General features: G+C 36.1%; 1 non-coding gene and 1 pseudogene across 1 annotated transcript; both read left to right on the top strand.

The window, feature by feature from the left end:
• The first annotated feature begins 7,050 nt into the window (after positions 1-7,050).
• On the top strand, positions 7,051-7,157 carry LOC113833859. Its single transcript, XR_003482968.1, has one exon. It is a non-coding gene; the product is annotated as a U6 spliceosomal RNA (small nuclear RNA).
• Positions 7,158-18,117: 10,960 nt separating this feature from the next.
• LOC100751424 lies at positions 18,118-18,931 on the top strand (annotated as a pseudogene).
• The last annotated feature ends 7,666 nt before the right edge of the window (positions 18,932-26,597 follow it).

The following is a 26,597-nucleotide window of genomic DNA, read 5'->3' on the forward strand; positions in this document are numbered from 1 at the left end:
ATATATATATTCTTCCACAGTAGTAAGTTACCATATAACATTTTTGTTATATGGTATATATACCATATAACATTTTTGAAAGATTCTTACTGTTAATTATCCCTTGTTGTATTTATTACTTTACCCTTCAGAATAAAGCCCTCCTTCTCCCATTTTCCCCTCTAATCCTTTATACCATTTAATTCTATTTCCTATTCCTTGGAATTTCCCTCAACAATCCCATACTAATTTTCTGACATCAATGGATATATCATATGAAATACACGTCTGAATATTCAAACATTGCCAGAGGCTATGAGAGTTATAGCACGTGACAACTATTGTCAGATGTGAACCCACCAGAGGAATAATTGTGTGATGGAGGTTAATCTGGTTCAGACAAGGCCTGCAGGATCATCAATTCTGGAAACTGTTCCTCACTTTAGCTAAAGATGCTTGGTGTCTCCCCAATATCTGCACTGTAGTGAGTAATCTAATGTGATGTGTATATTTAATCTCATGATTACACCTCAATCTTATGAGCATATATATTGGTCAATGGTCAGGAAGATTACTGTTCATTAAATGCATGGTTTTGATATACAGACTATATACTAGGACATCCTTCATAACTAGATCTATTTGTCCCATGAAGACCGCAGACACTTAAAAGCATGCTTTGTTCATTTCGCTCAGACTAACTCCACGCAATTAGCTCGTATTTTCCCTCAGAGCAAATTCAAACTAGACTAACAGCTTTTTATAAGTAGGTCATAAGTTTAAAACTTTACAGCTATGAACAAGGTCAGAGCTGCAGGTATCTAACAAAGGTTAATAAACAAAGCACCATAAGAAATGCTTTCTAATTCAAGCTGATGAAGGACCTATGGACAGTGTACCACTGGTTTCTGAGGCAGTCTTACTTCTGAAACCTTGTTAACATGTTACTACTTGTGTTAACATGGCAAATGTCTCATCTACTAGGCACTTACCTTAGGAATGTACTTTTGACCAATGAGAGGAAACTCCTAACTTTTTTTTTTTATTACTTCAAAGTTCCTGCGAGAAAGAGAGTTTGCAGAGGAGAGGAGAAGAATCTATGAGAAGAAGCTAGAAGAATTTGACTTAGGATAGAAGAATTACAGCATGGTGTGTGAGAGAATTCATTTGCCCTCAGATGCTTAAAAAAAAAAAAAAAAAAAAAAAAAAAAAAAAAAAAAAACTTCCTTTCACCTCCTGTGGTGTCTGATCTAAACCCTGAAGAGGACCTTGAGGCTGGACCCCAAAGGCCCTCAATAAAACAGCCACATCCAAACACTCAGCAAACTTTCACAAATGACAGAAAATATAAGTACTTTTCTTTTCTGGATCTGAGTTACCTCACCCAGAGTTACTGTGGCCACCTCCATCCTTTATCTGTGATTTTATAATTAATTTTTTTAATTGTTAAATAATATTTTTTGAAAAAAATATGTTATTTTATCCATTCATTAGTATATGAGAACCCAGACCAGGCCAATTTGCTGTTTATTGTGACTATAGCAAAAATGTATAAATTTATTTGTGTATTTTTCTGTAGTAATCACTATTTGGTTGTTCCAAAGATATATCATGGCAAACACACTTACAACATAAAGTATTTAATAGGGGCTTGTACATAGTTTCAGAGCATTATCATCATGGTGGTGGATGTGGCAGTACATGTGCTGGCTTGGTGCTGAAGAAGTAGCTAAGAGCTCATAGTTACTCCAAACTGACTATGAAGATTTGGTTAAGAATGGCGCTCATATGCTCATATACTTGGATGCTTAATGACAAGGGACTGGAATTATTTGAAATGATTAGAAGTATTAGGACCCAAATTCTTTCTGGAGGAAGTATGTCACTGTGGGTGCTCTTTGAAGCTTGAGAAGCCCATGACAAGCACTCTGTCATTTTTGCTTGAGGGGGATCAAAAGGAAGTTCCTAACTAATTCTCTTCCACCATGCCTGCCATGCTTTCCTCCCTGATGAAAATGAAATAAGCCTCTGAAACTGTAAGCAAGCCCCCATTAAGTGCTCCCCAATAAGAGTTGGTATTCCCAGTAGAACAGACACTGAGAGTAACAACTAATTAATGGGACCTCCTGGAACTGTGAAGCTTCTGTTAGGTAAAAGACAAAGTCAACAAGACAAAACAACAGCCTACAGAATAGAAAAGGATCTTCATCAACCCCACATCTAACAGAGGGCTGATCTCCAAAGTACACAAAGAATTCAAGAAACTAGACATCAAAATACTAAATAATCCAAAGACAAAATGGGGTACAGACCTAAACAGAGAATTCTCAACAGAAGAATCTAAAATGGCTGAAAGACATGTAAGAATTTGTTCAACACTGGAAGTCATCTGGGCAATACAAATCAAAAGGACTCTGAGATACCATCTTCATCTGTCAGAATGGCTTCAATCAAAAACACAAAAGACTGCTTATGCTGGAGAAGATCTTGACAGAGGGAGCCATAATGGGTTTAGCAAGAAACCTGGCACTAGGGGACAAACATGACCCCAGGTAACACTCTACATCGTAGTGGATAGGGTACCTCTACTGGCCAGTAGCTGATGGAAGCAGAAGCAGAGATCCACAAGGAATAAATCATTGAGGTGGCACTCTCATTCAAACCACCACAATGACCAAAACTGTACATCCAGATTTACAATAATTATAATTTTATCTTTTTGAAGAACCTACACAGTATTTTGCAGTTTGCACAACTATCAGCAGTGAATAAATTGTTCTTCATTTCCTGAATCCACACTAGCTCTTTGTATCATTTTATTAATCTAATCTTTTTAAAAAGATTGTATTTGCCATTTTTGTTTTTGTTTACTGCATGCATTTTTATTTAAATTAGAAATAAGATTGTTTTACATGTCAATCTCAGTTCCTCTCCCTCCCCTCCTCTCTTGCTCCCAATTAACACTCTACCTATCAATACCATTTCTGCTCCCCAGGGAGAGTGAGGCCTTCCATGGGGGTCAGGTCTTCAGAGTCTGTCATATCCTTTGGGGTAGGGACTAGGCCCTCCCCACTGTGTCTAGGCTGAGGGAGTATCCCTCTATGTGAAATGGGATCCTGAAGCCCATTCCCATGCTAGGGATAAGTACTGATCTACCACAAGAGGCCCCATAGATTTCCAAGGCTTCCTCACTGACACCCACATTTATGGGGTATGGATCAGTTCCATGCTGTTTCCCAGTCTGGGGGCCAAGAACTTCCTCTGTGGGTTTCACTAGAGTGGTCTTGACTGATTTGCTCATCACTCCTCCTTCTCTGCAACTGGATTCCAGTTCAGTTCAGTGTTTAGCTGTGGGTATCTGCTTCTACTTCCATCAGCTGCTGGATGAAGGCTCTAGGATGGTATATAAGTTAGTTGTCAATCTCCTTATCAGGGGAGGGGATTTGTTTATTGAAAGTAATACACTAGGTAGTTATACAACATTAATTGTAGAGATCCAACATGGTAAGATCAAAACATGGGATTTGAATGAAACACTAGACATATTTTTAGTTTGCCACATCAGAATCTGAAGAACTGGACCCAAACTTCAATTGAATAAATTATATACCTGTACCAGAATTATTTCCATAGTTTAAAATCAAGTTAACAATGTTTCTCACAGTTCTTAAAGCATTTCAGAGTACCTTGTAGTATCTTTAGCAAACTCCTAGGATGCAATCTAAAAAGTATAAGGTATTTATTATTGTTTATATGAAGAATTTTCATTATAAATAAATAATAACATAGGAAAAGTGTTAAGTGTTTTTCAGTGAACTGTTATTCCCACAAAAAGTAAAAATTGACTCTACTCCAATATACCTATTTTGTTAATAAATCACAGATTATTGAAATTAACTAAAATTCTTAGTTTCAATGTTTAATTGTAAGATGTCTAATTCAGTTACTACAAGAACCACTGAAACACAAAGGGGCTATCGTTGAATGATTGCATGGTACTGACAAGAGAACCATGATATCATAATGCTATGAGCAAGAGGTGAGATCATCTTAAGACTAAATTGTGAACTTGAATTTAAAGGCCATGTGTATTATCTCAGAAGACACACTTGCAACATGACATTTAGTTTTCTTCTTATATTATTGCTGATGTTAGGGAGCAAAAAGTTCACAACTCTAGGATTAGCTGTTTGTCTTTTTTCTTATTTTATGAAAATCCTGAACTTGTTCATATTTAACATCAATTAAAAATAAAGTACAACAGTATAAACTAAAAACTATCAGCTGTGTTCTATTTTATTTCCTGTGATAACATACCCAAATATTCAATCATCTGTCCTGGAAAGGAATAAATCCTGTCACTTGTTCATTTATTGAACAATCTGACAAACAGCACTGAATTGTAGAGGTCTTTTCCTTTCCACTCATAAAATACTAGCAAAGCCTATCACCTCAGGAGACAGCGAACAAAGTCAGAAGAAAGATTTCTAATCTACTTCTAGCCTCTAGCTGCAACTTCTATTCTGTTTCCATGGAAATAGAAATAAGATACATAAAATAATAAAAGGGAGGGCTTTTGCTTGTGAATTTTTAAAGCTTTTGAATCTCTTCTAGTAAAAATCATGGTGACTTTTTTCTAGTTAAAATACCAAGTAAATAGTAATGAATTTTTTAAACTAATTTCATTCTGGAGACTAAATATTTAAGAAAGCATATATGTCATTTAAAGTTAAAATAGTATCCTTTAATGTCCAACACAGCTATCATTTTAAGTGTATAATTTTGTAGGATCCAAATAGCCACTCTGATTTCTAGGTGTGGTATAGTCTCAGGACTGAGACAGTATTGATCTTAGAGCTGGTAGCAGATAAAGCGATAGTTTTGGAGACAGTGGGACTGCTAAATAGAACAAGAAAAAGATCACATTTCAGTACAAAATGGGTCTATTATGTACAATCCCACCTAAAACTCCAAAGAGACAAATTTAGAAGCCAGTAGAAGGCTCTGATTGCATTGAGTTGTTCATGCTTCCATTCCAATGGCTACAATATGTCTGGTATTTTGTTTTGTTACTTTTTGCCTGGTTTCATGGGAAGCATTTGGCATACACATTCAAGTTTTTCTATTTACAGTATGATTTCCTCTCATTTTCCAAGTGTTTATGAGCATAGAAATGTACTGAGTACCCAGGACACACAAATCAGAATATAGATGAGTGTGTAAGATATGTAAGGTTTTTCTTGTGAAAAAATGTCCAAGCTGTTATTAAACTTTTCATATCTTATTCTATCAAGTAAAAACTATAGTTTGTGTACTTAATAGAATTGAAGCAGGTAAATAAAGAAACATGCATCATGGTTCCATGTATGATTAAATATGATAATAAAGTTTGAAGTAGCCATGGATGGTAACCATTTAAGTATTGTGCAACTGCAGTCACTTTGAAGATTAAATAAACGAGATAAAATAATGATGACATATAATTGTGACTCTTAGGTTTTCTGTACTGTAACAACTACCTTTAACAAACACTCAAAGAGAGGATGCTTGACCTCATGCCTTTAAATGACCATTGTTGGCTTTTTAAATTCTATGTCTGTGGTGAAGAAAAGTGTCATGGTAATAGAACTCTGCGACATAGGTTACTATTGCATGATGCACAGGAAGAGAGGGTGCTAATAAAAACTTATTGTAATTATTTATGTATTTGGGTCTCCACAATTTGAGAAATCTTTTCTCTTTGCTATTCATTTACTGAGATTCTTATGAGTGTGTATTGCCAAGCTAGTTACTTCTAATTCTAACAATTTGACAACATTTGACCATTACAGGAAAATCTGATATATGATGTAGTATTTGGCCAATGACTAATATTTTGGGGAATCTATACTGTGTTTGGTAGTTGATTTTTTTTTTTTAATTTTTGGCCAAATACTTTGAGTTTATGACTGTAGAAAACAAATATTTTCTCAACAGTTTTTAATCTATATTTGAATTCTAGGTTTGGACCATTTATATAGCTATTAGTATGGCTGTGATAATGGTATGACAGTGATTCTAAGGAATTACTATGTACTCCAGCTTTCAGTTAGGCTCATGAACACAGTTCTGGGTGTGCCAGCTGTGACATTTTAGATTTGACATATCAAAACACATTTCAAATTTAGGATACTCTCAATTTAGTATCAGTGTTATCTATACATGACATTTATGTGTAAATTTTTCTCACCTTTAAAAACTTTATGGAAAAACACATTGTACATGGTCTATCTGAAAGAAATAATGGAAATCACAGTATCTACCAGAAAAGCCCTGCATAGTCATAACTGACCATATACATCTTTCTCCCTTTTGTTTTTAGGAGTTCTTAGATGTGCTCTTTGTTTAATATTTTTCTCCTTATTTTACCATGCCTGGTAGGCTAACATAGCATACAAGCCTATTTATGTTTTGCTCAATATAAATAAAACTATGATGAGGTTTTCTCTCTTGTATCATTAGTTTGTGAGATTCTGTCATCCTGACCAAATGACTCCATTTTCTCTTACTCATTATATTAACTTTACATAGGAATCAGTTAGTTATTACCACGTTCCTAGTGGTAATGGGTATTTTGTAGCATCTATCTGTTTTCTACAGTGCTGCTTGCTGTGTATGGGCAGCTACAACTTCCTACAGCAACTGTGCAATAATGTCTAGGTATTTCGACTAAGTAGTAGATGTTGGAGACATTATTACATGATGCTCATCTCCTCACAGCTAGATAACTCCAAGCTATTTTCAAATTAAAAGGCCAACAGCTCATGAAATTTTGACTCTTTATATCTCACCAATGAGTCTCAAACATCATTCATTCTTGATGCTGCGGCATGATAAAAACAGAATACATATAATATCTACATATATTTCTACAATACATTGTTCTGGTTATTGGATGCACCTTTATTCAGTGGAGTCTGTTTTCACTCATGTTATAAAAGTCCATTAGAGTTGTATTGATTCACTCTAAGCAGTGCAGTGTTCAAGCACCATATTTTCCCATTCTCTTTTGTCTTAAGAATACTGTGTGTAGTGCTCGCTTCGGCAGCACATATACTAAAATTGGAACGATGCAGAGAAGATTAGCATGGCCCCTGCACAAGGATGACACACAAATTTGTGAAATTTTTACAACAGAAAGACCAATATGACACCACCAGAATCTAGGGACTTCACTCCAGCAAGACCTGAAAAGCACAACATAGTGCATGAAGAAGAGATGGACCTCAAAAATTATCTCAGCAAGATGATAGAGACCTTCAAAGAGGAAACAAGAAAATCCCTTAAAGAAATAGAAGAAAAAGCAAGCAAAAAATTACACGAAATGGAGGAAAAGACAAACCAAAAAATTCAAGAAATAAACAAATCTCTTAAAGAAGCTAAAGAAACCCCCCTCCAAAAAAACATCCAAACAAGTGAAGGAAGCGCTTGAAACAGTTCAAAGCATGAAAGCTGAATTAGACACAATAAAGAAAACACAGAATGAGGCTATGCTGGAAATGGAAAGACTGGATAAACGATCAGGATCTAAAGATGTGAGTATAACTAATAGAATCCAAGAGACAGAAGAGAGAATCTCAGCTATTGAAGACTCGCTAGAGGATATACATTCATCAACCAAAGAAAACCTCAAGTCCAACAAATCCCTAACACAAAATATCCAGGAAATATGGGACACCGTGAAAAGACCAAACCTAAGAATAATAGGTATAGAAGAAGGTGAAGAAACACTGCTCAAAGGTACAGAAAACATATTCAACAAAATCATAGAAGAAAACTTCCCCAACCTACAGAAAGATATGCCTATGAAAGTACAAGAAGCTTATAGGACACCAAACAGACTGGACCACAAAAAGAAGTCCCCCCGACACATAATAATCAAAACTCCAAATCTACAAAATAAAGAGAAAATATTAAGAGCTATCAAAGGAAAAAGGCCAAGTAACATATAAAGGCAAACCAATTAGAATCACACCTGACTTCTCAATGGAAACTCTGAAAGCCAGAAGGTCTTGGATAAATACCCTACAAGTACTAAGGAAACATGGATGTCAACCCAGACTACTGTACTGTATTGAAAGCAAAACTTTCAATCATTATAGATTGAGAAAACAAGATATTCCATGACAAAAACAGATTTAAATAATACATATCCACAAACCCAGCACTACAGAAGGTTCTGGAAGGAAAACTCCAACCCAAGGAACATAACTACATGCACAAAAACACAGGCAATAGATAATCTAATTTTGCCAAACACAAAAAGAAGCAGGAGGGCAAACTCCACACACAATGACACCACCAACAATAAATCCAAAACAAACAAGAACCAACGAACAATGGACATTAATATCCCTAAATGTCAATGGTCTTAACTTACCCATAAAAAGATATAGGTTAACAGAATGATACGAAGACAGAATCCATCCTTCTGCTGTTTACAAGAAACACACCTCAACTTCAAAGACAGGCGATACCTCAGAGTAAAAGGATGGGAAAAGATTTTCCAATCAAATGGCCTCAAGAAACAAGCCGGTGTAGCAATCCTAATATCTAACAAATTGGACTTTAAACTAAAATCAATCAAAAGAGATGAAGAAGGGCATTTCATACTCATCACAGGAAAAGTCCATCAAGATGAAATCTCAATCCTGAACATCTATGCTCCAAATAAGAAGGCACCCACATTTGTGAAAGAAACATTACTAAAGCTCAAACCACACATAAAACCACACACACTTATTGTAGGAGACTTCAACACTCCCCTTACGCCACTAGACAGGACCACCAGACAGAAAATTAACAAAGAAACAAAGGACCTGAAAGAAGTTATGACCCAACTGGGGTTAACGGATATCTATAGAGCATTCCATCCAAACTCAAAAGAATATACCTTCTTCTCAGCGCTACTCACTCATATATGACTTTTAGACATAGAGCAAAGGTTAACCAGCCTATAATCCGCTTCCCCAAAGAAACTAGAAATCATGAATGACTCTAAGGGATAAATGGACCCCAGGAATGGGAAGTGGCATGAACTCCGGAGCTAATTGAGAGCATTAGGGTAGGGGAGTGGGTGCTGCCACAATAAGAGCACAAGAAGAGTAGAGGAGAAGAAATGGAGGAGCAGATATATTGAGTTGGGGGAAGAATAGAGGAGAGAGAGCAGGATGAGAGATACCATATCAGAGGGAGCCACTATAGGTCCGAGAAGAGATCTGGAACTAGGGAGATCTCCAGAGACCTACAAGGATGACACGATCTGACAGTCTGGGCAGTGGAGGAGAGGATGGCCTAGAAGCCCTTCCCCTAGAATGAGATTGATGACTACTCTCTATGCTATCCTAGAGTCCTCATCCAGTGGCTGATGGAAGCAGAGACACACATCCACAGAAATACACTGAGCTGAAATCGGGAACCTAGTTGAAGAGAGGGAGGAATGAAGAACGAAGGGGTCTGTACCAGGTTGGAGAAACCCACAGAAACAGTTGGCCTGAAAAAGGGAAAGCATATAGACCGCAGACGCTCTTTGGGAGGCCAGTATGGGACTAATCCAGCCCCCTGATCATGGATGCCAATGGGGAGGCCCCTGCACTCCTGGGAGCCTCCGGAGGTGGATTGGCGTTTTGCCCTGGTGTGTGTGGGGGACTATGAGAGCCCATCCCACTTGAAGGGATGCGCTCTGTCTCTGGACACATGGGGAAGCGCCTAGGCCCAGCACAGGAAGATTTGGTCGACTTGGTGGAGCCCTGGTTGGGGGCCCCACCCTGCCTGGGGAGTGGTGGGTGGATGGGGTGGGGGGTAGGTTGGAGGTGGGATAGAAGGAATGGGGGTGAGGGGAGGGAGAGGGGAATTACATGTGAAACAAGCCTGTTCCCTAACTTGAATTAATAATAATAATAATAATAATAAGAAGAAGAAGAAGAAGAAGAAGAAAAAGAAGAAGAAGAAGAAGAAGAAGAAGAAGAAGAGGAAGAAGAAGAAGAAGAAGAAGAAGAAGAAGAAGAAGAAGAAGAAGAAGAAGAAGAAGAAGAAGAAGAAAAAGAAAAAAAGCAAAAAAAAGAATACTGTGTGTATTGCAAGTACAGTTTTTCTTTTGAATTCTTCTAAAGTTATGGGCTTAAAAACAGTAGACATATATTAATATTTAATACCACAAAGTATTATGCCTCTTCCCCTTACATTTCACTTACTGTCTCTAAATAGGATAATCTTCCCTACCCTAACATCAAGGAGATTTTTTTCAATTTTTGAAATTGGGATTGATATTATATCCTTAATCTCCCTGGAACTGGTACTTGTATAAGATTTGAGGTAAGAATATATAAACTTCCTCATAAGAAAATATTTCTATTGTCTATGTCCTTCTTGTTGAAATAATTGTTGCTTCATAATCAGATTACTCTTTTTAATCTAAAAGTGATATAACCTATATAACATAATTGAATAAGTTTGAAAACTTTCAATATCTTTCAAAACCCTCATATAAAAATTACATAAATTTCCAAATTTTGCATTTTTATTTTTGTATGTTTTTAATGGAAATAGAGTTGCATTAATTTCCCATATCCTTTCCCCCATCCTGTTCCTCCCAGCTACTCTCCAACAAACCCCGCTAATGATCCCCACATTCTCAAGTTATTAACCTCATTTCCATTATTTATTATTTGATAAATATATACCTTTACATGTATGTATGTATATATGTGTATGCACAATTACGTATAAAGAAACGTTACTGAGTATGGTTTTATTGTTTGTATGTGCATAGTTTTAAGGACAACAACCAGTGAGGAACCTGTCCCTGGATATGCTAAGCACCCTTTTTCAGGAAAGCAGACTTTGTCTAAGACTGGAGCCCTTCTATGCTCATATCTTTATTGATATTGCCACTGTGTCCATTAAGTTTATGCAGCCATTTCTAGGAAATATGTTTCACACCAGACTTCCTGGTATTTTTGTTCTTAAAATCTTCTGTGGTGTTCTTTAACAACAGATGTAAGAATTGTGTTGTCGAGGTACCCTTTGAGATTTGGCTTTCCATGATTTTTATATTGTGTTTCCTTTGATGATCTTCAGTGACTGTAAAAAGAGAATACTTTGATGAGATATGGTAGGTGCACTTATCTGTGGCTTTAACGATAAGATTTACCTTGCATTAAGGAATTATCCTTGTCTAGCAAAGTAGTATCTTGTTTTCTAAGGTCTAAAACCTCACTATCCCCAGAGAATTGGCATGTTTTACACTACTAGTCATGATTTCTGTCCAGTTGAGTTGGCCTTGTGTCAAATGATACAGCTTTTGGTTGCTACCAACATGCCAGTATCACTTATTCTACATTTATGCATTATCTTGCCATGCTGGTATTGTCTTGGCCCATGTGTGTTGCAACTGGGTAGTACTGTATAATGCTTTCCTCCCTTGGAAGCTTAAATTGTATCTTTTGAAACCTTAGATGTTAGTCTGTAAGATGGAGGATTTTTTATCATATACAGCTTGAACCTTCTGGGTCCTGTGTTTTATGTGAGCAGTATTGGTTTATATGAACAGTATCTTAGAGGTCCACACTCAGCGTGACTCTTAAGAGTTGACCTAGGTTAGCTATTAGGGGTTGCTTTTTATATTTTTCACTTAAAATATACTCTCAATAGTTGTCACTTTTTAAAACATTTTAGTAAACGTGAATAAGTCTTCTTCTTTTGCCATCACTGTTCTGTGGTCTAAATGACTTTGTCTCCCCAGTTTTTCCATGTCTAAACCTTATGACTATTTTTGATTTTTAAGTTGATTACATCTAAGTTTAATTAAAACCCAAGGCATTATTTCACACCCTCTGGTAACAGCTTATATAAAGGACAGAAAAGACAGAAGCTCTTGCTCTTTGCCTACTTGTCCTCACTCTCAGTGAAAAGTTCATTTCTTTACTGAAATTAGAGCCTACATCTTCAGGATTCTGACATACACTGAAGACCACCTAAGACATCCACCCTCCTGGACTGAGAAACTTTTGGATTCTTTGGTTTTCCATTGGGTGACAGCTATAGTTGTAATAGGCCACAGTCTTTAACCTATTCTTATAAATTGCACATGTTTGTGTTCTATCATTCCTGTTTCTCTAGAGAACACTGACTAATACAGTCCTTAAGTGTCAGTGAGGATTTACTAAGCAAAAGGATGTTAGTCTAGGTTCTGAGGGTCAGGTGAGGTTATAATAGTAGAGCTCTATTTGTTAGATTTAGTTTTCTCCTAATAAGAAGCACCAAAGAACCTGCACCCATTGTGCTCTCACTGTTGAATATTATCGTGGATTTACTCTCATCTTTTAACCACAAATACCGTATAAATTTAGCCATTTGAAAGACTGTAAAAAAATTTCCCATGGCAAAAAAATTGATCAGCACCTTGACATTGGCTCTTTTATTCAGTATAGTTTTATGCATGTCACCTGACAGTGTGGGACAAATTTTCAGAGGATTCTGTTTAAACCACTCATCCATTAGTGTTAATTATGGCAATCTCAGTGCATGGTCATCTATCTTTAAATATCAAACACAGTTTGTCTTCCCTCCTCTCCTCTTGTTCCCTCCTCACATCCTCCTTTCTACTTCCCCCATCCACTACTTAGAAATCATAAGACCTTCCATGGGAGTCAGCAAAGCACTGCATATCAAGTTGAGACATGACCAAGATCTTGCCCCCTGCATCAAGTCTGTGCAAGGCATCTCACCATAGGAATAGGTTACAAGAAGACAGCTCATGTACCAGGAAAACATTCTCATACCTCTGCTAACAGACCCCACAAACAGACAAGGGTACAAAACTGTCATACTCATGCAGAGGGCCTAGGTCTGTCCCAAGCAGGCTCCCTAGCTGTCTGTCTAGTATCTGCAAGATCCCACAAGCTTAGTTCAGTTCTCTCTATGGGTTACCCTGACATGATCTTGACATCCCCTTGCTCATATAATTCCTCCTTCCTCTCTTTAAATGGATTCCTGAAGATTGGTCTAGTGTTTAGCCATGGATCTCTGCATCTGCTTCTATCAGTCATTGGGTGAAGGTATTCATCAATCTTATTATGAAAGGCTGGTTCAGGCACCTTCTCCAATATTGAAAGGAGTCCTAGTTGGGGTCATCTTTGAGGATTCATGGGAGTTTCCCTAGCACCAGTTTTATCCCTAACTCCATAATGCCCCACCTATTAAGATATCTCTTTCATTTCTCTTCCTCTCCATTCCTCCCACAACTAGACAACCTACATTCCTCATGTTCCCATGCTCATCCCCTCTGCTCTACCCCCTCCCAAGTTTACCCAGGAGATTTTATCTATTCTCCTTTCCAAGGTAATAAGTGCTTGCCCTCCTGGTGATACTCTTGTTACTTAGCTTCAAAGATAATGTTGTACATTTATACAATGGAGTATTAGGGGTAAAAATTATGATGTCATGAAATTTTCAGGCAAATGGATCTAATTTGTAAAGAGTGATATTTCTCTGATTTCTTTCTCATTGGATTTATCATCTGTATATAGTATGACTACTGATTTTTTTTAGTTAATTTTGTATCCTGCTACTTTGCTGAAGGTGTTTATCAGCTGTAAGAATTCCCTGGTAGAGTTTTTTGGGTCACTTATGTAGACGATCATGTCATCTGCAAATAGTGAAAGTCTGACTTCTTCCTTTCCAACTTGTATCCCTTTTATATTTTCTTGTCTTTTTGCTCTAGCTAGAACTTCAAGTACAATATTGAAGACATATGGAGAGCGTGGACAGCCTTGTCTTGTTCCTGATTTTAGAGGAATAGCTTTGAGTTTCTCTCCATTTAGTTTGATGCTGGCTATTGGTTTGGTGTATATTCCTTTTATCAGCTGCTTTAATCTTAGCCATGCTGTTTTTCTGATAAAAGACTTGTGGTCAGGAAAGTATGCAGATATACAATGAAGAAAGATTCAGAGGAAAAAAAAACCCTATATGGATTATCTGTGTTTGAAAAATATATGTAGGCTTAGAAGAGAAAAGATAAAGGACAGAGGAAGGTTTTAATAAAGTAAATAGAATACCTTGGTGTGGTGGCATGTGCCTTTAGTCCTCGAACTGCAGAGGCAGAGGCAGGCAAATCTCTATGAATTCAAGGTCATCTTGGTGTACAGAGTGAGTTCAATGGCATCCATATTTACACAGAGAAACCTTGTCTCAAAAAATGAAAAATAAAAGTAAATAAAGTAAATAAAAGTAAATAAAAAATAAAAAAGTAAAGAAATAGAGTAATGAAAAAGCCACATAAAGATGGAAAATATACAGAGAGTCTGAATACTGTATGATATTATGTTGTCTTTGAGTTTTTTTGACTGCTAAGGAATGGGCAACAGCTGCTAAAAGACACTTGATTATAAATTCTGCTAAATTAATCCAACCTGTATATTTTAAAAATAACAACTTTAAAATTCAAGTCTCAGAATGTGTTACTTTGGAAAAGGTATTCTGTTTTTGTTTCTACAGAAGATAAAAAGCTTTAGATTTCTTCTAGACTAACATGTTTTGATGAAGTTAGACCCACTGAATCAGTGGACCAGGTGATCCAACATCCAAACAGCTGAGACATGCATACTTAGACAGTTAGAGCCAGGATTTAGTCAAGTTTCTGGGTCTTCTCAGGATCCCATTGGGATTGACAGTAACCCTAAACTGCAGGAAGCAGTTTGGAGAGAACTATGCCCACATTTCTAAATATTGTTGATAAACGTTTATTTTCATTTAAACAGAGTTGATTATAAATGAGTAATGATCACAGTCAATTTCTTTCTAAAGATCAGGGAGGGTATAATATAGAAATTTATACTTTGCATTGGTATGGATTTTGGTTTATTGATACAAACTTAAGGTCAACTTTTAAAAATAATTTTTATTTAAATTAAATACCATCTTATTTTGCATAGCAATTCCAGTTTCCCCTCTCTCCCATTCTCCCATACCCCCCCACCAGCCCCCATCCCACTCCCCAGTCTGGCACATCATTGGGGGCATGACTTAGGCCCTACCCAATGTATTTAGGCTGAGAGCATATCCCTCTATAGGGAGTGAACTCCAAAAACCCATTTGTGCACTAATGATAAAGTCAATTTTGTTATATGTATATATCTACTCTTACTCAGTTATTGTGTTTATACAGCTCTTATTATAGATAGTAATCTGTTATAGTCAAAATTTAAGTTTTCTAGATATATATAGAGAGAGTTGAGATGGATAGATATTCTTCAAAAACTTACAAAGACCTACAGTAAATGACATTTAAAGTGGTTTATTATGGTTTTTCATGACAAAGAGAGACAACTGCTCCTGTCAATACTAAATACGTCAGAGAGGAAGATGGGCATTGAAGAAACTCCTTATGGAGTTCGCCTTCAACATAGCAGAAATAGCCCTTTGGGCAAAAAAACTTCTCTTGCCTGGACTGTTTGACTGTATGCTATGGATACTGGATATGAAAGACCCACAATAAAGTGACTGCTGAACTTGCCAAAGCAAGATGGCACAGTCCCATGGGGTTCATGCTTCATGGAAGAGTCTGCCAGACATTCTGAAGGACACAGAGGAAAATGACTGACAAACTGCTAATACAGGCTGGGACAGATTCAAATTTCCTGATTCACTGGATAGTCTGCTAGATACTCTAGGCCTATAGGCTAAGAAGGGATGCCCCATTGTTACAGAGGAATTTCGATGACTGTCCAGGCAACAAGATCTTTCTGTCAATTCTAGAGGTTATATATTATTCTCGTGAGGCCTTTGATGGAGTTGAAGACAGTAGGGATATGGTTTTCCATAGTTATGATGAAAGATAAGTTACGTATAAAACTTTAGACTCACAATGATAGGATAAATGATATAATATTTTCTTTAAATTTTGGCAAATATTATTGGGATAAATATTGTTAACTATAGGTCTTGCCTGTTAACTGTTTTGTTATATATAATTTAACTATGTTAAAGTTAGATCCTTTCTATTTAGATAGAAAGGGGGAGATTATGGGGTATCCCCTTCTGTATATATGTTTGTCTTATTGGTTGATGAATAAAACACTGAGTGGCCAGTAGGCAGGCAGGAAGTATGTGGGTCTACCAGATGAGGATAATTCTGGGGAGAGTATGACAGAGAGAAGCCAACAGCGAGAGTTTCTGTGTAGGTTTTGGGAGGTTAGGATGGCCAGATGTTTTCCAGTAAGGTAAGACCATGTAGAAATACATGTTAGTAATTATGGGTTAATAGTTAAGAGATAGCTAGACAGTAAGAAGCCTGAGACACTGGCCAGTTTATAAATAATACAAGTCTCCCAGTGTTTGTTTGGGGCTAGATGGCTTTGATACCAGTTGGGACAGTAACTCCACCAGCAGATTCCACTAAGACCTTTACAAAAGTTCTACAGGAAGGTTAAAGGCAAAAGTCATTGGGAGCACCTATCAATATATATCTGATAAAGGAGCTGGAGAGACTTAAGGCAGACTGCTATTATAGAAACTGCAAACAACTCTTCAGTAATTGATAGAAGGAGTAGGCAAACAGTAAAAAGGATATTCTAATTATCTGAAAGTGTATTTATAACATTATTTATCTTATATTTGAAGAATTTAGTGTGATTATTAGAGTATAAGTAAGAGGGCTCAGGAGGCAGTTAAGTGATAGAGCACTTGCCCAGCATGTTCCAAGATAGTAAGGTATGGTACTCAGAAAAAGACACAATACTTACATTAAATTTTGCTTTATTTCTCAAATAGTGTGTTATAATGATGATGATAAACTCCAAAATAGCAATTTCAATCATGGTGCTTAGTAATAAAATGGCATTGTTAAAAATATGAAAATAAGGCCTAAAGCATGGTGATATACTCCTGTAATATAAGTAGTCATGATAATAAGACAAGAGGAGTACAAAGAACAGAAGGCCATTTTGAGTGACATAGTTTTGGGCTAATCTTCACTGACACACAAAAAATATAAAATTAATGACTAGATAATCATAGGATTTATTAGATTCCTTTGTTAATGCTTTTTAAAATTTGTATGGGTATTAGAAGCTTTGAGTAGTCTGAAGAGGGACAAGGAAAGTCTCTCAATACCACTAATTTAGCTGGATAAAACTCATGTGCACCATTGTGTATTATAGTGACTGTATATCAGGGTTTCTTAGCCCTTTGCTGCTCACAATACACTTTGCTCCAGAGATATTTAGGAAGCAATAGAATGGTTATGAAAAGGAAACATTTACCAATAGTATAATGAAGACATTGAGTTTAGACTATATTTCAGTATATGTAATTAGCAACATATTGAAGATTTAAACAATACGGTGTACTAATGAGCAAGATGTGCATGTTAATTTTAACATAAAGAATTAAAAATAGGCTGAATATACAATAATGTAGGTTATATAACATTCTTAATGTTTGAACAGTTCATTAGGTTTTTGATTTTATATTTGTTGATGTTAAAATGGACACTATTTTATAAACACAGTATCAAATACTTGAAGAATTTTTAAGGCCAACACAGAAACTGAAGTGCCTCAACCCCAAATCTAAATTTATTTAAAGATTGTTCAAGAAGTTCAAGTCAGAAATTAAAATAGCAATTATTAAAATCCAGATTTTTTTAATACAGTGTAAGTCAAAGATATGCTAATTTGCTAATGAATACATTTAGAGGAGTCAATGTGTGTGTACTTAAGTTTGATGATCACTTACAGTTAGATAACTTATATGTTTGCAGGCAAATTTGTGTTGTCATTATCCTGTAGGCAACTATTGACTATGAAGTGTCCAACTCAATAGATACATATACCAGACAACTCTTATTGATAAGGTTTAGGAAACATTGATGAAGGCAGGACTGAAATATTGTAGCAGCCAGAGGACCATGATGTATCTTATACATTCATGTAAATTACACTCATGAAATATCAATATGGTTACATATAAGTTTAATTTTTTCTTATTTTTAAAATATTTTTCTTAAAATTTATTTGATCACCTTTCCATGTTGTCTTGGGACAGGTCCATAAGGCATTGTTCTTGATTCCTGTTGTAACTTAAAGGGAAACTTACACAATGTGCAGAGCCCTTGATGTCTTGCAGATGAAGGAGGAAGATGTCCTCAAAATCGTTGCTGCAGGAACCTTGACTTTCAGATGAAGCAGTACATCTACAAAAGGAAAACATACTGTATCTACATCATCAATCTGAAGAGGACCTAGGAGAAACTGTTGCTGGGATCCTTGCCTTTGAGAAGCCCGCTGATGTCAGTCATCTCCTCCAGGAACAATGGGCAGCAAGCTGTGCTGAAGTTTGCTGCTGCCACTGGAGCCACTCCAATTGCTGGCCTTTTCACTCCTGATACCTTCCCCAACAAGATCCAAGCAGCATTCCTGGAGCCACAGTTTCTAGTGGTGACTGATCCAAGGGCTGACCACCAGCCCCTCACAGATGCATCTTATGTCAACCTCCCTACCATTGCTTTGTATACCACAGAGTCCTCTGTGCTATGTGGACACTGCCATCCCATGTAACGACAAGGGAGCTCACTTAGTGGGTCTGATGTGGTGGATGCTGGTCAGGGAAGTACTCCACATACATGGCACTATCTCTCGTGAGCACCCATGGGAGATACTGCCTGACCTTTCCTTCTACAGAGACTGAGGAGGAGCAGGCTGCTGCTGAGAATGCTGTAACCAAGGAGGACAGCACCAGCACCTGAGGCCACTGATGCCGAGACAGAGGTGGCCGACTGGTCTGAGGGTGTGCAGGTTCCCTCCAGCAGTTTCCTACTGAAGACTGGAGTGCCCAGCCAGCCACTGAGGACTGGTCAGCTGCTCCCACAGCTCAAGCCACTGAGTGGGTTGGAGCCTCCACTGAGAGGTCCTGAGCTGCTCTGCAGAAACCTGAGCAAAGGGAAAAACGTGGAAAGAAAATAAAGTTCCTACAAGCTGAAAAAATACCATAATTTACCCTCCTCAAGTTCCACCCAGTCATTCTCACCAGCTCCCACCCAACTCATTCTCTTTCTCCCTCTTTCTCAAAATAAACAAGCAAGCAAAACAAAAATCAGAACAAATAACAACAAAATTCAATAAGATAAAAAAAGGTAAAACAAAACAATGTCCCCCATAGCAACAGCAAAGGAATTTGTTTTCTGTTGAACAACTATTGTTTGATAAACAAGTTCTTTCAGCTACTCCTTCAGTCTTAAGTTCATTATCATTTCTCTCCCTCCCTGTGCATCTCTTTCTGTCTCTCTCTTTTTCTCTTTGTCTCTGTCTCTGACACTTTGTCTCTTTCTCTCTCTATCTCATTCTTGCTCTTCATCTCTCTGTGTGTTTGTTGTGTCTTTCTTCCTGCCTGTCTTATTTCTTCTCCCTCTCAACACTTATCTTGTAAATCACTGTAAGTGATAATTCCTTCTTATATGGACCCTGTCTTGTGGTATACTCTACAGAGAGAATTCATAGCAGGCCCTCTTTTGAATCTCATTTTTGTTCTTTTTAAATTTTATTTTGCTTTTTGACTTAGCATACATTTTATTTTCCCATTTATTGACAATAGATTCTTTTCTCATAAATTATACCCTGCCTGAAATTCCTCCTCCCCCAAGCTCCTCCTTCCCTCCCACCCCTCCATATTTCCTCTCATTTTGTGTCTCATTACAGTCATACAGGCTTGTAAGAGGTAACAACCAATATGACAAATAAAATAAATTAAAATAATATAAAAACTGTAACATTGATGTTGAACAAGGCAACCTTTTGGTGATATTTTCTTTATGATATAACAAATAAAGCTTACATAAAGATCAGAGTACACAGCTATGAGTTCAAGTCCAACCTGGGCTACATGAGAATGAATTTACCTAAAAGAGAAACAGAGTTCACACCTATGATGCCAGCACACTTAGAGTGACAGGCCTTTAACCCCAGCATTAAAGAGGTGGTGACAGGAGTGATGTGGCTGGGCAGGGAAAGGAATATAAGGCAGGAGGAGACAAGAGAGATGCAGTCTAGGCTTTCTGAGGCTTGGGGGAGAACAGTGTAGTCTGAGGAGCAGTGTAGTCTGGAGATGCAATTGGAGGACAGGTTAGTCCTTTAGGTCTGAGCATTGATAGAAGTGAAAAATTTCTAGTGGCTGGCCGTTTTGCTTCTCTGTTCTTCAGCTTTAACCCCAATATTGGTCTCTAGGTTTTTATTATTAATACCAACTAGAATTCATGCTACACAACCTAATAGAAGAAAAAGATCACCAACAGCAGGCACATGAGACTTACTCATTCTCACATTCATGAGGGCCATACGAACACTAAGCTAAAAGTTATCTATAATATATAGGCAGAGTAGTTGGTGCAGAGCCATGCAGGCCCTGTACTTGCTGCTTCTGTCTCTGAGAGATCATATGAGATTTACTCAGCTGATTGTGAGGGTTTTGTTCTGCTGTCCTCCATCCCCTATGTCTTTTACATTCTTTCTACCCCTTTCATGGGGTTCCCTGAGTTCTGTAGGGAAGTATTTTATAGAGAAATCCCATTACGACTCTTTCTCCAGTAATATCTGGCTCTGTTTCTGTGTATCTTTTCCAATCTGCTGCCTGAGGAAGTTCCTTTGATGACTGAATTACTCACTGATCTATGAGTATAGCAGAAATCAATAGGAGACATTTATTGATACTTTCTTTTTTAGGCCATTAGTGTTTGATTTTACTTTAGGTCTCTGAGCTATATAGTCTCTTTTTCTTGGTTACTTTTGCAGTGTTACATGTGGGTTCTACCTCATGTAGGGAGCCTAAACTCAAATTAGAGAAGTTCTGTGCTACCATTGCCCTAATATTGTGCAGCAAGATGGACTATAGGCCAAAGGTTTTGTGGCTGGGTTGTTGTCCACATTTCTTTTTCAGTATTATGCAGAGTACCATCCCATTCCAAAGAGACTAGAACTTAGGGGTGACAGGTCCATGTAAGCACCAGCTCAACTGCTCAAATAGTGCTTCAGAGAGTTAAGTGGATGTTGTCCTCAGTGGGCCCTTCTGTCAGTTTATGGAAAGACAGGTAGATTTGAGGGGGTCATTTAAGGGTTTTCATGGAAACCTAGTGCAATGGAAACTTTCTAAAAAATATAGTGATCCTAGAGAGGATCTATATTCTAATATTGGAATATGTGGAATTTCAATTGGCCATTTCTTGTCACCAAACAAGGATACCATTAGTGGCATTGGGTTACATTCAATGAATTGTTGGTCATGCAGATCTCACAGAAACCCACACTGTTGCTAAGACAATAGAGTATACTACTTTGATACTTAACTGAGGCATCCAAACTACTTTTTTGGTTGTTTTGATTCTGTGCCCATCACAAAATTGCAAAAAATAAATGGAATATTTTGCTAGAATACTGGATATTGGCACCTTCTCATACCCACCCCAACTGTTGTTATTCTAATACATTGTTTTTTTCCCCCCTTAGGCAGTCAAGTTTGTGAAGAATTAGCTGTCACATGACTATATCATAAAATTATTCTAAAAATCCCAGTCATCTGTAAGCTGCTTTACTTAAAGAATGAGTCATAATGTGTACTTTATGTTCATAGTGGACAGCAAACAAGAATTCCAAGCATGTCTATATAATCCTGTTGAAGCTAAGATAATCTACAATTTAAAATAATTTTATTTTAGTTATGTAAAGATTAGCTTCACAAAATAACTACCAAGTTTCACAATATGTTTGTGGATTTTGTGACATACTGTATGTTTATAAGTTCCTTACACAAGGTCATGGAGCAGAGTGAAAAGGAAGTTTAAGTGGATCAAGGCTACTGATCATTTCTAAACATGGAAATGTCTATTAACAATGTGATTCAAATTTTCACTTGTTAAGAATTTTCATTTTGTCTTATTGATTTTCACAATAGTATATATTATCTGAAGTATACTGACTATGCAACATTTAAGAAGTAATTGATATACACAGGTTGCAGTAAAATATTAGGATTACTTTGCTTAAAAGTTTGGAGTATTTTTTTAATTTCTCTAGTTCATATAATAGATTCCATTTTGGAAACAAACATCTGTTTTCAAAATATGTTTGCCTCTAATTTAAGTAGTATATTTCTTTCTGTTTTTTTTCATGTTGAAATTATTATGCAGAAAAAAGAAGATGAAAACATGCCACAGCATCACTTAAAACAATATCCCAAGATACTCTTATAATTTTTGAAATTATATTTAGACAGTGAAATAACATGTTATTACAGAAAAGTAATATTTTAATATGAATTGTTATAAATTCATTTGAACTTGTGAATTTTTTACCCAGTTTGGAGATGCTCTAAAATAGTCAGTCTAATGATACACACAGTATAAACTAAAAATGTGTCTTTTTCATATAAAACTGAAAATGGACAATATACAAGGGTTAGAATTAATTTCATTTGTAAAAAGTTGTCTGACTTACCTATGCATTATTAGTATTTAATATAATGAAGGAAATTTTATTATTTTATTTCTTTACACAAATATTTCTACTCTTAGGTGTCAGGTATGTATTCAAATATTTAAGAGTTTTTTTGTTTCAAAATTCATTTCAGTTTTTTTGCAGAGCTAAAGAAAGACAAAGGAAAATGAAGGAAAGTAAATTAAGTTTTAGAGGGAATAAAATTAAGATACCCTTCAACTTGTTAAAGAGCTCATTTTTCCTTTAGTTAAAAAGGAACATTTGAATAAAACACATAAATATTAAAAAGGCAATTATAGTTTGTTGCCAGGACAACAGAAATTGAAGCACATGATAAAATAATGAGAATAATTTAGAGCTCAGTGGGACAACCATGGATAAAATAATCTAATGGAAGAGCTACATTTATTTAAAATGAAAATATCATCTCTTTTCTAAGCTCATCTTTAATTTTAACATTTGTATGCGATCTTATAGAATATAATCCTGTGCATCTATTTCAATGATATTTCATAAACAATTAGGAAATGATTACTCTACTGCAAAGAGTGTTGCCTCGATATGGTTATAATTCAATTGTGTGAAGGAGGAAAATGCCATTGTTTCTTTAGAAACAATGGATAACAACAATTTCTAGATTGGAGAAGTGAAGTGATTTTTACAATTCAAGAGCTAGAGTTGCAAATATGTACCTTGAACATACAAATATAATTACTTCCCTAATCTGAGCTTGAGAAATTGGAAAACATTTTTAATTTACATGCTAAAGAACATAAAAGTAACTTGATGTACCATCTCTTATGATGACAGTCAATAAATACTTTGAATTAATATCAAGTATTCTTGGAAAATGGAGTCTGTTATAATTTATGACCAGTTGGATATGATGACTAAACTAATAATAACAATGGTATTGTATGTGTTCATTATCAAGGTAACTACTCAAGTCTACATTGACTTCTAATATTTTATGAGACTTCCAGACAGTTGTACAGCAGAGTTTGATGTAGCCAAATATTACTAAGTAGTCATAGCTTTGTGCAAGTGGGAAAACCTGATTCTTCTTCGCTTGGGTATTATATCCAAATCCTATAATATCTATTGGGATCAGGAAGGAAGCTAGCTACTACACATTCTTCTATTCATGAGACATCCAATTGGCTTTTAATTGGAAATGAAGGGACTCATAACTGTCAAGGCATTTTGATTGTAAGACTAGGGAAGCAAGCCAGAGACAAATGGGGTTCAAAGGTAGGACACAGATGAGGATTGGGAAAAAGGAAGGTTTTTGTTTTGGTAATGATGCATGTCAGATTGTGTTTTGACTCATTTCGGAGTTCCTGCAGAGAAAACAGCAGGTAAAATGAAAAGCTCTTAAACATGTCAGTTCATGGAAATTAGCAAAATAATAATAATAACAATGTTCTATTCTATCTGATAAGTGGATTCCAGCCTGCTTCTTTAGGATGCAGTTAGAAGGAAAAAATGGAGTCTACTACTGCAGCTCATTGTGAACTTCTATAAAAGCACTCTCCTGATGCTGCAGAAGGAAGAGAAGGTAACTTATCTGAGTAGATTGGTTGAAAATCTGGCCATTTTAACAGTGACAGAGAACAGTAACAGTTCAGGTAATATCACATGGTAGTGTTGGAAGAAAATATACACTGTGAGCTTTAAAAAAAAAACAAAACACAACCAACACTGTAGACCTACCTGAAGCAGACAAGAAAGGCTTAAGGACCAAGAGCTTCATGTAGGAAATGAAGCCTGCCAATGTTTCAGGTCAGCTGTATATTCATTGAAGAATGAGTAGGGAAAAGAGTTATAAGATACTGCAGCATTCCAAGACTTGGTAAATTGCAAACATTACTCTACATAACCATCACTATTCCATGAATATTACTTGCTAGGAATAAACACCAGTTCTAATAAGTGACTGCAATGCATGTTACCACATTTAGTGAATATAACCACACCTGTAGTAAGATGGATATGGAATTTTATATTCTCATGTGAACCCAAAAGTTCAGGTCCCAGATTCTGATTCTGAGGCAGGTTGTTCCTCTGTTAGTCATATAGCCATACATAAATCTAGAACAAGAGATAACATCAACTGGAAAAATCAAATCAATATTTACTATTTCACACGAACATGTAGGATATATATATATATATATATATATATATATCTTAAATAAATGCTTGTATTTTCTTCCTTGATGACCTCAACATATTCTAGGATTATTTTGTGATTTTGTCTTTTATGAATAAATAGGCGGTGAGAAACTACAAACCAATCTACTAGTCATGCACTGTTGCTGACAGCAGCTTGCTTGCCTCCATACCCTTAGGAGGCTGTCATCTCACTCCTTTGTCAGTTTATAAACATCACTTCTAAATGGAAAGCAAAGATAATTCATGCAGTTCACTTAGGAAAACCTTGAACTTCAGGTCACCTAAACTAAATCTGTTTAAATCTCAGAAGTAATGAGAGAGCAAACATGAAATTATAGTAAATTCTAATGCTGTTTTAGTCCCAAGGCATTCAGAATTACATTACGTGGGGAATATAATTAACTCCACTGAATTCTCTCCCAAGTAGCATGTTAGAAGTGAAGGGCTTATTAGTAGTACAAATGGAAATAAAATTATGGGCCTGAAATAAAGTATCTGCAGAATAACCATCAATGATCAGTGAGTCTGAAAAAATCTTGCAGGGGATTGACAGATGGTTAAAAGCAAAAGGCACTGATGAAAGCTATAATTAAAACCATGAACTATGAGTAAAGGCATGAAAACTGCACAGTCATTTAGGACTTGGGTGAAAGAACACTAAACGCTTGTATCTACCTAATTGAAAAGTTGCTCTTGCTTTCTGGCAAGGCTCAGTATAGATAGACTTAACCAAATACACCTTCAAAGAAGAATCAGGGAGTTTACATTCTTTGATGAGTAAGTTCTGAAGAGCTGGTAAATTTCTAGTAAGAATTTAAAATTCATGAATTTCTCTTTCATCTTTGTAGGTTATTACCAAATCTTTCCCCCACAGAGATATGTTACAAAGACAAACAAAATTAAGTAATTAAAATGAGATTTGAAAAAGTCATGCTATTCTGCTTGAGTACAAGGAAATTTGGAAAATACTTTTGGTGTAAACTAGAGAAAAGGGGTTTTGATTGTTTTTATTATTGTTTCAATAGTTAATTGGGTCATATTATTACAGTTTTAGAATCTTGGTTTCCTTTATGTAATATTTCTAAGACTAAACATAGGTTAAATGAAACTCAGATAAGAAAACATATGGAAACAGTTTCAGGAAATGTAATAATAATGTACAAGTGATGCATATAATTTAAAAAATGAACTGCCAATTGTACATAGTTGGATTAGTGGTTACAAATCATATGGTTAGAAAATTATTGTGGAAACTTACATGTTTAGATTGATTGACACCACAGATAGTCCAGCAATGGTCAGTGTCTCAGTATCTCACTATCTAATAAAGTATTCTAAAACACAGATTTCTATCTTAGTCTGCTTAATAACTGCACCAATTTCATACAAGAAAAGTCACATTTTAAAAGTTATTCTGGTTATTTTTCAAGGATAGTGTTACTATTATGAAGGAGATGAAAAGAAATCTTTAGCTATGGATGGCATACTTTCAAAGAAAAAAAAAGCTTAAGTGTTTTCTTTGAATAGTGATGACATGAACAATTTGGTAATATTTCTTGGAATTGCTGTAAAATGTTATATAATTTACAAAGTAACCCACTATCTAAGTTATCTTTTCAAACAAGATCATATCAGAGCCACAATGTAACTTGGAGATATTCTTTGTGTGGTCTATGCTGTAAATTTTCATATAACAAAAACTGTAATCTGATTTCCATTAAGCTTTGCTGAACAATGAACATTAAACTTACCTAATGGATCCTAAATGTGTCTGTGGTTTCATCTATGGCTACATCATAAAATTGTAAAGCAACAGGGTGATTATGGTGCACACACCTGTAGTAGCACTTGTTTAGAAGACTGTGTTAAGGGGGTTGCTTGAGATGAGGGTATTAAGGGCAGCCTGGCCAACACACTAAGAGG

This window comes from Cricetulus griseus, chromosome 2 (genome assembly GCF_003668045.3).
Source record: "Cricetulus griseus strain 17A/GY chromosome 2, alternate assembly CriGri-PICRH-1.0, whole genome shotgun sequence".
NCBI classification, from domain to species: Eukaryota; Metazoa; Chordata; class Mammalia; order Rodentia; family Cricetidae; genus Cricetulus; species Cricetulus griseus.